General features: G+C 41.6%; 1 non-coding gene across 1 annotated transcript; it reads left to right on the plus strand.

Moving 5' to 3' along the window:
• Positions 1-3,919: 3,919 nt before the first annotated feature.
• TRNAT-AGU (transfer RNA threonine (anticodon AGU)) lies at positions 3,920-3,991 on the plus strand. Its single transcript has one exon. It is a non-coding gene; the product is annotated as a tRNA-Thr (tRNA).
• Positions 3,992-17,923: the final 13,932 nt, after the last annotated feature.

Consider the following 17,923-nt stretch of genomic DNA (forward strand, 5'->3'; position numbering starts at 1 on the left):
TGGTTGAGGCCAGCCTGACCACGGAGGGGGGGGGGGGTTGTAACTTGTTGAGGCCAGCGTGACCACTGGGGTTGTGACTGGTTGAGGCTAGCGTGACCACTGGGGTTGTGACTGGTTGAGGCCAGCGTGAGCACGTGGGGTTGTGACTGGTTGAGGCCAGCGTGACTACGTGGTGCTGTGACTGGTTAAGGCCAGCATGACCACATGGTGATCTGACTGTTTGAGGCCAGGGTGACCACATGAGTTTGTGACTGGTTGAGGCCAGCGTGACCACGTGGGGTTGTGACTGGTTGAGGCCAGCGTGACCACGTGGGGTTGTGACTGCTTGAGGCCAGCGTGACCACGTGGGGCTTGTGACTGGTTGAGGCCAGGGTGACCACATAAGTTTGTGACTGGTTGAAGCCAGAGTGACCACGTGGGGCTTGTGACTGGTTGAGGCCAGCGTGACCCCGTAAGGTTGTGACAGGTTGAGGCCAGCGTGACCACTGGCGTTGTGACTAGTTGAAGCCAGGGTGACCATGTGGGGTTGTGACTGGTTGAGGCCAGCGTGACCACGTGGGGTTGCGACTGGTTGAGGCCAGCGTGACCACGTGGGGTTGTGACTGCTTGAGGCCAGCGTGACCACGTGGGGCTTGTGACTAGTTGAGGCCAGGGTGACCACATAAGTTTGTGACTGGTTGAGGCCAGAGTGACCACGTGGGGCTTGTGACTGGTTGAGGCCAGCGTGACCCCGTAAGGTTGTGACAGGTTGAGGCCAGCGTGACCACTAGCGTTGTGACTAGTTGAAGCCAGGGTGACCACGTGGGGTTGTGACTGGTTGAGGCCAGCGTGACCACGTGGGGTTGTGACTGGTTGAGGCCAGCGTGACCACGTGGGGTTGTGACTGGTTGAGGCCAGCGTGACCACGTGGGGTTGTGACTGGTTGAGGCCAGCGTGACACGTGGGGTTGTGACTGGTTGAGTCCAGCGTGACCACGTGGGGTTGTGACTGGTTGAGGCCAGCGTGACCACGTAGGGCTGTGACTGGTTGAGGCCAGCGTGACCACGTGGGGTTGTGACTGGTTGAGGCCAGCGTGACCACGTGGGGCTGTGACTGGTTGAGGCCAGCGTGACCACGTAGGGTTGTGGCTGGTTGAGGCCAGCGTGACCACGTAGGGTTGTGACTGGTTGAGGCCAGCGTGACCACGTAGAGTTGTGACTGGTTGAGGCCAGCATGACCATGTGGGGTTGTGACTGGGACGGTGACGTGTTGTGGTCAGCGTCCACAAGGTCGTTATCTTAGTATTTCAGGAACGGAGGAAGATCCACAGTGGACGTTTTACAAACACAATGTTGAATCATCACAACTTTTACCGAATCTGATTGAAATCAATGAATGAAATATTTCAAATATTAAGAAGAATAAGACAAAAGAAAAATAATGTTTATCAATTCTTTCATTTTTTTACGATTATCTGAAATAATTGCCAGATACTCCAACCTTAGTAACAGTTTCTCTTTGTCTCATGTAGTCATAAAATCCCTACCAGTCTATACCATGAATGGAAATGATCAATGAATCATTACATTTACTTTGACTCCAATTGACTTCCATTATTTATATATAATGAAATTTGTTCATAGAAATTAAAGGTCAGAGGAGGATAGATAGTTCTACTTTTTCATGACTAATGGTGTTCTTCTTTGACAATATGCTGTACTGACCTAAGTTTATACGTATTACAGTAACGATGTGAGAAGTTGATGATATTCCAGGTAAAGTTACAGATTACATCAGTAAACATACCTCTTACATAACTAACCCTGCCTGCCACCTGTGAGAGAAAGAAACTCTCATGATCTTAATGTGTTCATTTGGAAGGATTCTAATGCCTGGTATCCAGGAAATAATATATGCATACTGTAATACAGTGATCAATATTGTACGTCATAATGTAAGTGTTGTGTGACTAACTATAGCTGTAATATTACCTGTTCATTCTTGCTACTAACACATGACACCAAGTTGTCTGTTAGTCTTATTACGTACATTAATACACTGTTGTCTTGGCTTTACATCTCTACTAATGATGACACCTAAATCCTTCTCCTGCCTTGATAGTTTTATTTCCACATCTTAAGATGATACTGTAGTTTGCCTGCTATGTGTACACAGTGTAAACATATGTCTACGGTGAATATCACTGGCCATTGTACACTGACGTTGTTCAGCAATGTAGACCCAGGAGAGAACCTTAGACAACATTACGGTAACATGAATTACACTTATACTGAGTCTGAGAACCTATCATTGATTGTCATAGAATCCAGATGTAAAATGTATATTGCTACCGGATTTCTATAGAAAGTACGTGGGACAATGATGTTAAGCAAATTATTTTATGCGATAATGAATTAAATCCCATAACTTTTCTGGAGCACAAGGTACAGAAATGTATGTAACATAAAACCGGTAAAATAAACATATCTAACATAAAGATTTCTATTTTGCAGATAACATAAATGTTTTACATGTAGAAATCGGTAATATCTTCAACAACCTAAACTTAATACCATCAAATTTTATATTACAAGCTTTTTATCTGGGTTTTACGTATTAAAACGATATTGCCTACAGAAAAGTAATGTAGTTATTATCAACACAAGGTCTAGAAGGTCTTAAACAAGTTATGAGTTTATATTCTTCAAAACTCTAGAAAGATCCATTAAGTATACTGGGAAAAATAGACTTGCTTTTTTGAGGTGATGAATGCTTATGAAAAATCATCGACGTTTTCCTTAAAAATATTCTTTGTAAATTGAAATCAAGTATCTTTTTAGAGAAAATGTTTCTGAATAGCAACAAGACACAACTGAATCTAACAAGCTAAAGTTCATCAAATGACAAAGAATATATGCGAATCTAACAATCTTATTGATATCATAAAACCAAATATGTTGCACAAATTCTTCAAATCATCAAAAGTAATAAAAGAAGAAGCCGTCCGGAGGTAACTTGTTACTCCCGGCATAAACACTTATAGGCGGAATCCGGTAACACCTCTTGAATAGCATGTGGAAGACAGAGTAGAGTGGCTAGGCTCAGAAACATGTTCTCCACTTCAACTAACTAATGATATGTTAAGACAACACAAACCACATACATCCATTGTGAGGATGGAATCAGGGATGAAACATCTATAACTAGAAAGGTTAAAGATACAAAGATGGTGAAATACCTTTACCCAGGATCAGTAGCACCTGTGGTAATGGACACACCTTTGTAATGCTTGATCACTTACAACTGATCAACTTTAATACGAAAGTCTTAGGTATTGTCCCTCAGGAAAACTTTTTATAAATATTTATAAAACACATATATATGTTAGATATACACTATCTCTAGAATATATCTTTACCTGGGACGTGTAACACTTGTGTGGATAGACACAACTTTGTAATGCATGATCCATTACACGAAATGAACTTCACTAACGAAGAGTTATACAACGCGTTGTTGGAGAACATTAATCAAATACCTATACAGAATTTTTATGTTAGGTAAAAGACATTTCTTGATAGTAAACATAAGAAATGATGACGAAAGATAAGAGACGTAGATGTAAATGTTTTGTTAAAAGATGAAATACTCCTGCCTTAAACTAGCTCCTTGTATTGCATTTTCTTTTAGATATCCCAAGGAAAATATATTCTGTGGTTTGTTTATATATATGTTTATGTTTTTCACAACTTTTTTATTCTTTAATCTTTTAGGATTCAGGTTTAAGGATCTTGGTTCTGAACAACCATTATAATGCAACACAATACATATTTATCATAAATAAATCATTTATCACAATAACCATTATGTTTGGACCAGATTCTTTAAGTCCTCAATTATGTTTGCTCATAAATAAGAAATTTTTCCGCCACTGACAAGTGGCTCCGTGGTGTAGTGGTTAGCACATCTGTCTAGTAAACAGCTAATCCGGGTTCGATTCCCGGCGGAGCCTTTGTTTTCAGTATTCAGGATCGGAACATATATGACTGTGGTAAACCATCATCCGACACCACTGACCTTCATCATCCAGGCCAACAATCATCCAGCAGTGACACATCCACTCCTGCTGGTGGCTGACCATCATCATCCAGGCCAACAATCATCCAGCAGTGACACATCCACTCCTGCTGGTGGCTGACCATCATCATCCAGGCCAACAATTATCCAGCAGTGACACATCTACTCCTGCTGGTGGCTGACCATCATCATCCAGGCCAACAATCATCCAGCAGTGACACATCCACTCCTGCTGGTGGCTGACCATCATCATCCAGGCCAACAATCATCCAGCAGTGACACATCCACTCCTGCTGGTGGCTGACCATCATCATCCAGGCCAACAATCATCCAGCAGTGACACATCCACTCCTGCTGGTGGCTGACCATCATCATCCAGGCCAACAATCATCCAGCAGTGACACATCCACTCCTGCTGGTGGCTGACCATCATCATCCAGTCCAACAATCATCCAGCAGTGACACATCCACTCCTGCTAGTGGCTGCCCATCATCATCCACGCCAACAATCATCCAGCAGTGACACATCCACTCCTGCTGGTGGCTGACCATCATCATCCAGGCCAACAATCATCCAGCAGTGACACATCCACTCCTGCTGGTGGCTGACCATCATCATCCAGGCCAACAATCATCCAGCAGTGACACATCCACTCCTGCTGGTGGCTGACCACCACATGTTGTGCCTCGTGTGTGAAACATAAAGCCCATCATACAGTCGCCACACATCATTAACCCTTCTATAGTCGCGGTGCTGGACGAGTCTGAAGGTTTGATTATCGTGCCCTGGCAACCTGCCAGTGCGTCTGGTAGGTTGCCAGGGTACGATAATCAATCCTTCAGACTCGTCCACTGTGACGGTATAAGTGATAGTGAAGTGTGTATGTCAAACATACCACATCATGATGGAGGTTTTATTGATCATTAACGTTTGTGTAGGTGTTGGTGAATCATGTCAATATGTTAAACTAGTTACGACTGTGTGACATATATACAGTAGAAACCTAACAAGGCTGCAGGTAGTTACTATGTTGTGGGATAACAAGGCTGCAGGTAGTTACTATGTTGTGGGATAACAAGGCTGCAGATAGTTACTATGTTGTGGGATAACAAGGCTGCAGATAGTTACTATGTTGTGGGATAACAAGGTGCAGGTAGTTACTATGTTGTGGGATAACAAGGCTGCAAGTAGTTACTATGTTGTGGGATAACAAGGCTGCAGGTAGTTACTATGTTGTGGGATAACAAGGTGCAGGTAGTTACTATGTTGTGGGATAACAAGGCTGCAGATAGTTACTATGTTGTGGGATAACAAGGCTGCAGATAGTTACTATGTTGTGGGATAACAAGGCTGCAGGTAGTTACTATGTTGTGGGATAACAAGGCTGCAGGTAGTTACTATGTTGTGGGATAACAAGGCTGCAGATAGTTACTATGTTGTGGGATAACAAGGCTGCAGATAGTTACTATGTTGTGGGATAACAAGGCTGCAGGTAGTTACTATGTTGTGGGATAACAAGGCTGGAGGTAGTTACTATGTTGTGGGATAACAAGGCTGCAAGTAGTTACTATGTTGTGGGATAACAAGGCTGCAGGTAATTACTATGTTGTGGGATAACAAGGCTGCAGATAGTTACTATGTTGTGGGATAACAAGGCTGCAGATAGTTACTATGTTGTGGGATAACAAGGCTGCAGGTAGTTACTATGTTGTGGGATAACAAGGCTGCAGGTAGTTACTATGTTGTGGGATAACAAGGCTGCAGGTAGTTACTATGTTGTGGGATAACAAGGCTGCAGATAGTTACTATGTTGTGGGATAACAAGGCTGCAGATAGTTACTATGTTGTGGGATAACAAGGCTGCAGGTAGTTACTATGTTGTGGGATAACAAGGCTGCAGGTAGTTACTATGTTGTGGGATAACAAGGCTGCAGATAGTTACTATGTTGTGGGATAACAAGGCTGCAGGTAGTTACTATGTTGTGGGATAACAAGGCTGCAGGTAGTTACTATGTTGTGGGATAACAAGGCTGCAGATAGTTACTATGTTGTGGGATAACAAGGCTGCAGATAGTTACTATGTTGTGGGATAACAAGGCTGCAGGTAGTTACTATGTTGTGGGATAACAAGGCTGCAGGTAGTTACTATGTTGTGGGATAACAAGGCTGCAAGTAGTTACTATGTTGTGGGATAACAAGGCTGCAGGTAGTTACTATGTTGTGGGATACAAGGCTGCAGATAGTTACTATGTTGTGGGATAACAAGGCTGCAGATAGTTACTATGTTGTGGGATAACAAGGCTGCAGGTAGTTACTATGTTGTGGGATAACAAGGCTGCAGGTAGTAGTTACTATGTTGTGGGATAACAAGGCTGCAGGTAGTTACTATGTTGTGGGGATAACAAGGCTGCAGGTAGTTACTATGTTGTGGGATAACAAGGCTGCAGGTAGTTACTATGTTGTGGGATAACAAGGCTGCAGATAGTTACTATGTTGTGGGATAACAAGGCTGCAGGTAGTTACTATGTTGTGGGATAACAAGGCTGCAGGTAGTTACTATGTTGTGGGATGACAAGGCTGCAGGTAGTTACTATATTGTGGGATAACAAGGTGCAGGTAGTTACTATGTTGTGGGATAACAAGGCTGCAGGTAGTTACTATGTTATGGGATAAACAAGGCTGCAGGTAGTTACTATGTTGTGGGAATAACAAGGCTGCAGGTAGATACTATGTTGTGGGATAACAAGGCTGCAGGTAGTTACTATGTTGTGGGATAACAAGGTGCAGGTAGTTACTATGTTGTGGGATAACAAGGCTGCAGGTAGTTACTATGTTGTGGGATAACAAGGCTGCAGGTAGTTACTATGTTGTGGGATAACAAGGCTGCAGGTAGTTACTATGTTGTGGGATAACAAGGCTGCAGGTAGTTACTATGTTGTGGGATAACAAGGTGCAGGTAGTTACTATGTTGTGGGATAACAAGGCTGCAGGTAGTTACTATGTTGTGGGATAACAAGGCTGCAGGTAGTTACTATGTTGTGGGATAACAAGGCTGCAGGTAGTTACTATGTTGTGGGATAACAAGGCTGCAGGTAGTTACTATGTTGTGGGATAACAAGGCTGCAGGTAGTTACTATGTTGTGGGATAACAAGGCTGCAGGTATTTACTATGTTGTGGGATAACAAGGCTGCAGGTAGTTACTATGTTGTGGGATAACAAGGCTGCAGGTAGTTACTATGTTGTGGGATAACAAGGCTGCAGATAGTTACTATGTTGTGGGATAACAAGGCTGCAGGTAGTTACTATGTTGTGGGATAACAAGGCTGCAGGTAGTTACTATGTTGTGGGATAACAAGGCTGCAGGTAGTTACTATGTTGTGGGATAACAAGGTGCAGGTAGTTACTATGTTGTGGGATAACAAGGCTGCAGGTAGTTACTATGTTGTGGGATAACAAGGCTGCAGGTAGTTACTATGTTGTGGGATAACAAGGCTGCAGATAGTTACTATGTTGTGGGATAACAAGGCTGCAGGTAGTTACTATGTTGTGGGATAACAAGGCTGCAGGTAGTTACTATGTTGTGGGATAACAAGGCTGCAGGTAGTTACTATGTTGTGGGATAACAAGGTGCAGGTAGTTACTATGTTGTGGGATAACAAGGCTGCAGATAGTTACTATGTTGTGGGATAACAAGGCTGCAGGTAGTTACGTATTTCCTTCAATTTGTTTGAAGTTCAGTTACGTTGCAGTAGTGAGGCATTCTCCAACCTCTGTACAGACAACACCAATCTATGGATATGGATGAAGCTGAGGCATCTATTGTTAGTAATAGGCAGCCACGAGAGAGAGAGAGAGAGAGAGAGAGAGAGAGAGAGAGAGAGAGAGAGAGAGAGAGAGAGAGAGAGAGAGAGAGAGAGAGAGAGAGAGAGAGAGAGTAGCCTGGTGTTAGGGCCAACATAATGTTATGTTTGTGGATGACCATCTGAGGTGAACGTGTTTTCGTCACCATGGACGAGACGTTGCCAGAACTGAGCAGGTTTATCGTCATAGTGGACCACCTCCTCCTCCATCCTCTCCTCCATATTACGTTAAGGTCCGGCTGGCCAACACACACACACACACACACACCACAACCTGAGCAGTTGTGTGTAGGTCAGCCAGCCTGGGACCCCCTGTGTACCGTGATCCATTGTACATATAAGGAAGACATTTACACTTCCACTGACCACCATTACGTCACGAAACCTTGAGAAATGGTTGTTGGTGGTTTGAACATAAGTAACATAAGTAACTAGAAGGCATAAGGAATGCTAGATTGTGAAATACCTTGACTTAGGATCAGTATCGCCTCCTGTGGAAATACAAAGGAATTCCAACCTCAGCAGATGACTGGGTCCTTCCCAGGCTGTTTATGAAGACATCAGTAAGTGACACATTAGTGTGGTGGTCAACGTTACAAGACATACAGATAATTACAAGGAAATAACCAACAAGTTGTCATTATGGAGGCGCCAAGTCCTGGACTTGATCAAACCAACTGTGACACTACGTCTCTACAATACTGCTCTCCACCACTCTACTTGGCAGATAATGTGGACAATACTGCTCTCAGCCACTCTACTTGGCAGATAATGTGGACAATACTGCTCACAACCACTCTACTTGGCAGATAATGTGGACAATACTGCTCTCCACCACTCTACTTGGCAGATAATGTGGACAATACTGCTCTTAACCACTCTACTTGGCAGATAATGTGGACAATACTGCTCTTAACCACTCTACTTGGCAGATAATGTGGACAATACTGCTCTCCACCACTCTACTTGGCAGATAATGTGGACAATACTGCTCTTAACCACTCTACTTGGCAGATAATGTGGACAATACTGCTCTTAACCACTCTACTTGGCAGATAATGTGGACAATACTGCTCTCAACCACTCTACTTGGCAGATAATGTGGACAATACTGCTCTTAACCACTCTACTTGGCAGATAATGTGGACAATACTGCTCTTAACCACTCTACTTGGCAGATAATGTGGACAATACTGCTCTTAACCACTCTACTTGGCAGATAATGTGGACAATACTGCTCTCAACCACTCTACTTGGCAGATAATGTGGACAATACTGCTCTTAACCACTCTACTTGGCAGATAATGTGGACAATACTGCTCTTAACCACTCTACTTGGCAGATAATGTGGACAATACTGCTCTCAACCACTCTACTTGGCAGATAATGTGGACAATACTGCTCTTAACCACTCTACTTGGCAGATAATGTGGACAATACTGCTCTTAACCACTCTACTTGGCAGATAATGTGGACAATACTGCTCTTAACCACTCTACTTGGCAGATAATGTGGACAATACTGCTCTTAACCACTCTACTTGGCAGATAATGTGGACAATACTGCTCTCCACCACTCTACTTGGCAGATAATGTGGACAATACTGTTGAAGAAAAGAAGGAACACAACTTTGTAATACTTGATCAGTTACAAGTGATAAACTTTAATACAAAACTCTAAAGCCTCGTCCCACACGAGAACTTTTAAAGATATTTATAGAAGACATAATATCTATGTTAGATAGAACGTATTTCTTAAAAATATATCTTTATCCGAGAAGTGTACCATCTGTATGGAGAGACACAGTTATGTAAAACATGATCTATTGTATGAAATGAACTTTAATAACAAAGATACAACGTCTTGCTGATGAACAATCAACAAATACTTACACCAAATTTCAATATTAGATACAAAACATTTTTGCTGGAAATAAACGTAAGAAATGATATTGGGATAAAGGGACGTCAAAATATATATTGCTTATGTTAGGGCGAACTCGGTAGTTGGTGAAGCCACGACACAGAACCAGAGCAGTTATTATGTACACTGAATATCATCTGCCATGTTTACACTTATGTTAATAATAGTCGAATCATATATATAACCCAGGATTATCATTAACCATTAAAACGAGTTTGGGATGATACAATCTCATTTATACGTATTTCCTGGGCCAGTCAGGTGGACGGTAGCAGACTGAGGTGAGTTTGGGCAATTCTGTCTACATATGTCGTGTTCTTAATTTTATAAAGAATTCAACAGAAGCTGAAGCCATAACACAGAGGCCTGACTCTCGTCCCAAGCCTCTCTCTCCTGTCCTGCCTGACTCTCGTCCCAAGCCTCTCTCTCCTGTCCTGCCTGACTCTCGTCCCAGGCCTCTCACTCTGGTAAACCCAACCCTCATCCCAAGCCTCTCTCTCTGGTACAACCCAACCCTCATCCCAAGCCTCTCTCTCTGGTACAACCCAACCCTCATCCCAAGCCTCTCTCTCTGGTACAACCCAACCCTCATCCCAAGCCTCTCTCTCTGGTACAACCCAACCCTCATCCCAAGCCTCTCTCTCTGGTACAACCCAACCCTCATCCCAAGCCTCTCTCTCTGGTACAACCAGATCCTCATCCCAAGCCTCTCTCTGGTACAACCCAACCCTCATCCCAAGCCTCTCTCTCTGGTACAACCCAACCCTCATCCCAAGCCTCTCTCTCTGGTACAACCCAACCCTCATCCCAAGCCTCTCTCTCTGGTACAACCCAACCCTCATCCCAAGCCTCTCTCTGGTACAACCCAACCCTCATCCCAGGCCTCTCTCTCTGGTACAACCCAACCCTCATCCCAAGCCTCTCTCTGGTACAACCCAACCTTCATCTCAAGCCTCTCTCTCTGGTACAACCCAACCCTCATCCCAAACCTCTCTCTCCTTCAAAGCCTCACTCTCCGGCCACACATCTTGTGTTCAACCTCTCTCATCCCGAGCCTTTCTCTCCTACAAAGCCTCACTCTCATCCCAGGCCTGCCTCTCCCTCCCTCTACACCAGCGGTATTTCAACATTTTCAGCGTTGCAGGTCCACATGAATTTGGGGAAGAATTAGAGAAATTATGGAACTCTTTATAATGTGTCTCATTTTCACAATGTTGCTTGAAATCTTACAATTGCAGGTGCCGGGCTACCACAATAACCGCCACCTGATTGCCACTCTCCTGGAGGAGGAGGAAGAAGCCGATGTTGTGATAGTAAACATCACATGACGTATCACTAATGGTCATAAGATCAAACATTATGGCTACACATCCCGACAATCACCAGACTGTGTGTGGCACAGCACGAAGGACGGAGTCGCCCGCCAGTCTTGTACGAAGCACAATACAATATCTCACTACTTCCTGCCGCTTTCAATACTTTCTATCAGTCAAGATACTCACACTACGTACGTACGTACACTGTTCTATTATCCTTTGTACATCTTCACTACTGGCATTTTGGACCTTATCTGAATGAGTCAGACCAAATGATTATCAAGGAAACAGAATACATAACACTTGTCCACTGTCTTTGTCTTTCATACTCTATCTTTCATACTTGCTTGCCATTATTACACGAAAGTCCATTTGGGAACTTATCGTGTTTCATTTTCTCCGTGGACTCATTGGAATATATATATATATATATATATATATATATATATATATATATATATATATATATATATATATATATATATATATATATATATATATATATATATATATATATTATTTTTTTTTCATACTATTTGCCATTTCCCGCGTTAGCGAGGTAGCGTTAAGAACAGAGAACTGGGCCTTAGAGGGAATATCCTCACCTGACCCCCTTCTCTGTTCCTTCTTTTGGAAAATTAAAAAAAAACAAGAAAGGGGAGGATTTCCAGCCACCCGCTCCCTCCCCTTTTAGTCGCCTTCTACGACACGCAGGGAATACGTGGGAAGTATTCTTTCTCCCCTATCCCCAAGGATATATATATATATATATATATATATATATATATATATATATATATATATATATATATATATATATATATATATATACGAGCTAAGTGCATATGAACGAGCACTTTCATGAAACATAAAAACCTCCAACAGCCAGGATCGAACCCGGGACCCCTGTGCAACGGGCGGGAGAGCTACCGCTAGGCTATGATCGCCCCTGATACGGAAATAACTATTCGAATACTATGTACTCGAATGCCTTTGACCTGAAATGTAAGTTCAAGCCAGTAGGCCGACCCTGCACTTCGCTTGAATCCTTTTGTGTTCACTATAATCTTCTTTACTACATCTCCTCTCCTTAATCCCTTTATCTTCACTATGCAAGGCTTATTATGATCTTCACTACAACCTCATCTTCATATAACCTTATCTTGACTAAGCTGGTTTCAAGGAAGGCTTTAGATTTTACCCGCTCACACAAACAACGTACTTACACGGGGCCCTACGAGGTCAGATAGATGATTACACACACCTACACACACCACCATCACTAACAATACACAGAGAAATAGCCTTTTCGGTTGGCTTTGGATCCGCCCTTGAACGTAGTTTGGAGGATTTGGGGGATCAGTTTAATAAGGTTAAGTTCACTACAACCTCATATTCACTAGAGTGTATCTTCACTACTAGCTTATTCTCACTAAATTATATCTTCACTATACCCTCTTCTTCACTACACCGTTATTTCTACCATACCATCATCATTGCACTCCCTGATGTTCACTAAAAAGTTCATATCTTCACTACATAATCATTTTGAATAAACTTTAATCTTTGATAACCCTTATCTCTACTACATTCCTATCTTCACTACATTCTTTTCTTCACTACAAGCTATCTTGACAATATCTTTATCATGACTATACTCATCCTCACTACAATCTCACTACACTGAGCCTTTGAGGGAATATTCTCACTTGGTCCCTTCTCTGATCCTTCCTTTGGAAAATTGAAAAAGAGAGGAGAGGATTTCCAGTCTCCCGCTCCCTCTCCTTTTATTCGCCTTGTACGACACACAAGAAATATGAGGCAAGTATACTTTCTTCCCTATCCCCAGGGATAACAGCATCTGGTGTTCCCAGACGGTCACCCATCCAAGTACTAACCAGACCCAACGTTGCTTAACTTGACTGATCGGACGATATATATATATATATATATATATATATATATATATATATATATATATATATATATATATATATATATATATATATATACATATATACACGACTGAAAATGAATTTCCCAAATAACAAAAATGGAAGCGCCGGGGTTTGAACCCGGGTCCTCTCGCATGCCAAGCGAGCGCTCTACCACTGAGCTATGCCCCCAAGAACATTTTCTGGCACTTAGTATTATATAAAGCACTGAGATTACCACGGCAAAATACTGCTTAACCGACCGTTGCCGACTAGCCGGCAAAATAACCACAGGGTAAGTCTCCATGTTCCTGTCGTAGGAGGAGGATCGCCAGAAGCTTCTGGAAGATTTCAAGGACGTCTTGGTGGACCTGACCCTTTCAGATAAGGTCGAAAACCCCAATTTATTGTGAAGATCTTCACTATAACGTTGGACGAACATACTGAATGTTGCACACATGTGATGCGGACAAAATGAAAAAAAGATAAAGACAAAAAATATGTCTGGTGTGGGTCTCGAACCCACGACCTTGAGTGTGTCAGACTCACGCTCTACCACTGAGCTAACCAGACAATAGAATATACGTCTGTTTCTTCAATTTGTATTAATGAAAATCTTTGCAAGGCAGCGTTAAGAAAAGAGAGATGTCTGTGACGAAATCTATATTGCTTGGCTCTTTCTTCTGTTCCTCATTATCGAAAGTAAACATACAGAAGGATATATATATATATATATATATATATATATATATATATATATATATATATATATATATATATATATATATATATATATATATGTATGTATATATATATGTATATATATATATATATATATATATATATATATATATATATATATATATATATATATATATATATATATATATATATATATATTCAATAATGGATGGAACTTGGCTCCTAAGGTGATTTTGTTGTTGGAGTGGGACCTCCAGCCATTTTGTCCACCTTTTCCCTTTCTAGACATGTGGTGGTGCATTGGGTAGTGTGGCAACCTTCGTCTTCATCTTTTTGGGTGCAGGCTTGCAAACCTCGTGGAGTAGTTGTGGGGTTTGTTTCTTTGCTGCACCCGACATAGCCATCTCGGTACCTGGGCTGGTGGACGAGCAGCCTTCCTTTCTTCCATGGCTACAGTCTGCCTAACGACCTGGGGTTGTGGAGCTGCCATCCTTACTACCACCCAGGTTGGTTGGGCAGCCTTCTTTCGTTTCTTTGCTACACCCTTCTGGTTGGGCTGGTTGGGCAACCTTCTTTTTCCTCTTCTTCCATACAACCTGCCAACCGAATTCGTCTGCTGGTGGGTCCGTTTCTTTCATGGATACAACCTCTGTAGCCACTTGGGCTGGTCGGTCAACCTTCGGTTGTAGGTAAAAGTATATATATAGAATAATATGGTTATCATCAGCAGCCAGAGGCCATTCCTCCCTCCTTGCCTGCAGAGTTCTTGATTTTCTGGAAAGTTCTACGAGATTCTGGTAAGATAAATACCATTGAGAGGACGTTGTTAGGGGACAGTCAGGTTCAGTTTAGAGTTGGTTGTGGGATGGTCCTTTTACTGTGTCGTATCAGCCAGATGGGTATTTCTTTTCCTGATTTTCGTTAAAGTTTCTCTTTTCTAGAGGCATAATGTAGAACACTATTTTCACTGAGTTTATCATTTTTCTTGTTATAGTTTGATTATGATCATTAGTTTTGTTATTGTTGACTTTCAGATATTTGATGTTATGTTTGTGATTCCCGTGGAAGCGTCTGACATCTTGCTAGAAGACTTTCTGGTCACAATATTTCTGCACTGGGGAGTTGATCGTATTCTTTTATTGCAGGTTTTGTTATTATCTTGCTTTACATTAAGGTCTACTGGAGGTTTTCCCAATGCTGGTTGAACATATGTCCAGCAACAGGAGATGGCGTAAGATACAGTATTGATGAAACTTATCTATCTATATACCTATATAAATATCGCTCTATCAATCTATCAATCTAACTATGTATCTATCTATCTATCTTTATCTGAAAGTCAACAATAATGAAATCATTGATATATGAAGTATAACAATGTCCTCTCAATGGCAATTATCTCACCAGAATCTTCTAGAACCTTCCAGAAAACTATGAACTCTGCAGGCAAGGAGGAAGGAATGGTCTCCGGCTATTGATAAAACCATATTATTCCATATATATGTTTATATATACATATTTATGTATATATCTGAATGTATATATAACGTACAGAATAATGCGGCCATCATCAGTATCGAAGAAAACTGAAAAGATGAGGTCCCACCGAGATTCGAACTCGGATTGCTGGATTTAAAGTCCAGAGTGCTAACCCTTACACCATGGGACCTGATAAGAAAAGATGTGATTTCATCTAAATGTTTTACATATAATCAACCAGAGGCCATTCCTCCCTCCCTGCCTGCAGGGTTCAAGGTTTTCTAGAAGGTTCTCGAAGATTCTGGTAAGATCATTACCTTTGAGAGGTCGTCGTTAGGTGACAGTCAGGTTCACTCTATGGTTGGTGTTTGTAGTTGGTTGTCCGAGGATGTTGTTATACTTGATCAATTTTGTAATTGTTGACTTTCAGGTAGGAAGTACTCATTTACGCTGCATCCTTGTACTCACAACAACCTTATGAGTCACTTCAAGATTTATCTTCACTACAACTTTATCTTCACTACACCATTAAGGTTGAAGTCAATGGTCACATTCACTACAATCTCAACACGACTGGTCTTATACCTAACCCATATTATCACTACATCCATGTACATGTATTTCTTGCAGAATAAAGCAGATATCAATGATGAGTGTGAAAGTTGACATATACAGCCTTACGTATCTATCGATCTGTCTAATATCTGTTTTTTACCTATCTATCTATCGATCTATCTATCTATCTATCTTTCAAAATCAGAAAGTCAACAACAATATCATTAATGATACGTATAACTACGTCCTCTTAATGGCAGTTCCTACCCAGAATCTTCGAGAACCTTCTAGAAAACCTTGAACCCTGCAGGCAGGGAGGGAGGAATGGCCTCTGGTTGATTATATGTAAAACATTTAGATGAAATCACATCTTTTCTTATCAGGTCCCATGGTGTAAGGGTTAGCACTCTGGACTTTAAATCCAGCAATCCGAGTTCGAATCTCGGTGGGACCTCATCTTTTCATTTTTCTTCGATACTGATGATGGCCGCATTATTCTGTACGTTATATATACATTCATATATATACATAAATATGTATATATAAACATATATATGGAATAATATGGTTTTATCAATAGCCGGAGACCATTCCTCCCTCCTTGCATGCAGAGTTCATAGTTTTCTGGAAGGTTCTAGAAGATTCTGGTGAGATAATTGCCATTGAGAGAACATTGTTATACTTCATATATCAATGATTTTGTTATTGTAGATTTTCAGATAAAGATAGATACATAAATAGAATGATAGATACATAGTTAGATTGATAGATTGATAGAGCGATATTTAGATAGGTATATAGATAGATAAGTTTCATCAATACTGTATCTTACGCCATCTCCTGTTGCTGGACATATGTTCAACCAGCATTGGGAAAACCTCCAGTAGACCTTAATGTAAAGCAAGATAATAACAAAACCTGCAATAAAAGAATACGATCAACTCCCCAGTGCAGAAATATTGTGACCAGAAAGTCTTCTAGCAAGATGTCAGACGCTTCCACGGGAATCACAAACATAACATCAAATATCTGAAAGTCAACAATAACAAAACTAATGATCATAATCAAACAATAACAAGAAAAATGATAAACTCAGTGAAAATAGTGTTCTACATTATGCCTCTAGAAAACAGAAACATTAAGGAAAACTGTGAAAAGAAATACCCATCTGGCTGATACGACACAGTAAAAGAACCATCCCACAACCAACTCTAAACTGAACCTGACTGTCCCCTAACAGCGTCCTCTCAATGGTATTTATCTTACCAGAATCTCGTAGAACTTTCCAGAAAATCAAGAACTCTGCAGGCAAGGAGGGAGGAATGGCCTCTGGCTGCTGATGATAACCACATTATTCTATATATATACTTTTACCTACAACCGAAGGTTGACCGGCCAGCCCAAGTGGCTACAGAGGTTGTATCCATGAAAGAAACGGACCCACCAGCAGACGAATTCGGTTGGCAGGTTGTATGGAAGAAGAGAAAAAAGAAGGTTGCCCAACCAGCCCAACCAGAAGGGTGTAGCAAAGAAACGAAAGAAGGCTGCCCAACCAACCTGGGTGGTAGTAAGGATGGCTGCTCCACAACCCCAGGTCGTTAGGCAGACTGTAGCCATGGAAGAAAGGAAGGCTGCTCGTCCACCAGCCCAGGTACCGAGATGGCTATGTCGGGTGCAGCAAAGAAACAAACCCCACAACTACTCCACGAGGTTTGCAAGCCTGCACCCAAAAAGATGAAGACGAAGGTTGCCACACTACCCAATGCACCACCACATGTCTAGAAAGGGAAAAGGTGGACAAAATGGCTGGAGGTCCCACTCCAACAACAAAATCACCTTAGGAGCCAAGTTCCATCCATTATTGAATATATATATATATATATATATATATATATATATATATATATATATATATATATATATGTATATATATATTGACGTGCTGTCAGTGGATTGAATCAAGGCATGTGAAGCGTCTGGGGTAAACAATGGAAAGCTGTGTAGGTATGTATATTTGCGTGTGTGGACGTATGTATATACATGTGTATGTGGGTGGGTTGGGCCATTTCTTTCGTCTGTTTCCTTGCGCTACCTCG

The sequence above is a fragment of the Panulirus ornatus genome, chromosome 8, assembly GCF_036320965.1.
Source record: "Panulirus ornatus isolate Po-2019 chromosome 8, ASM3632096v1, whole genome shotgun sequence".
In the NCBI taxonomy this organism is placed as follows: Eukaryota; Metazoa; Arthropoda; class Malacostraca; order Decapoda; family Palinuridae; genus Panulirus; species Panulirus ornatus.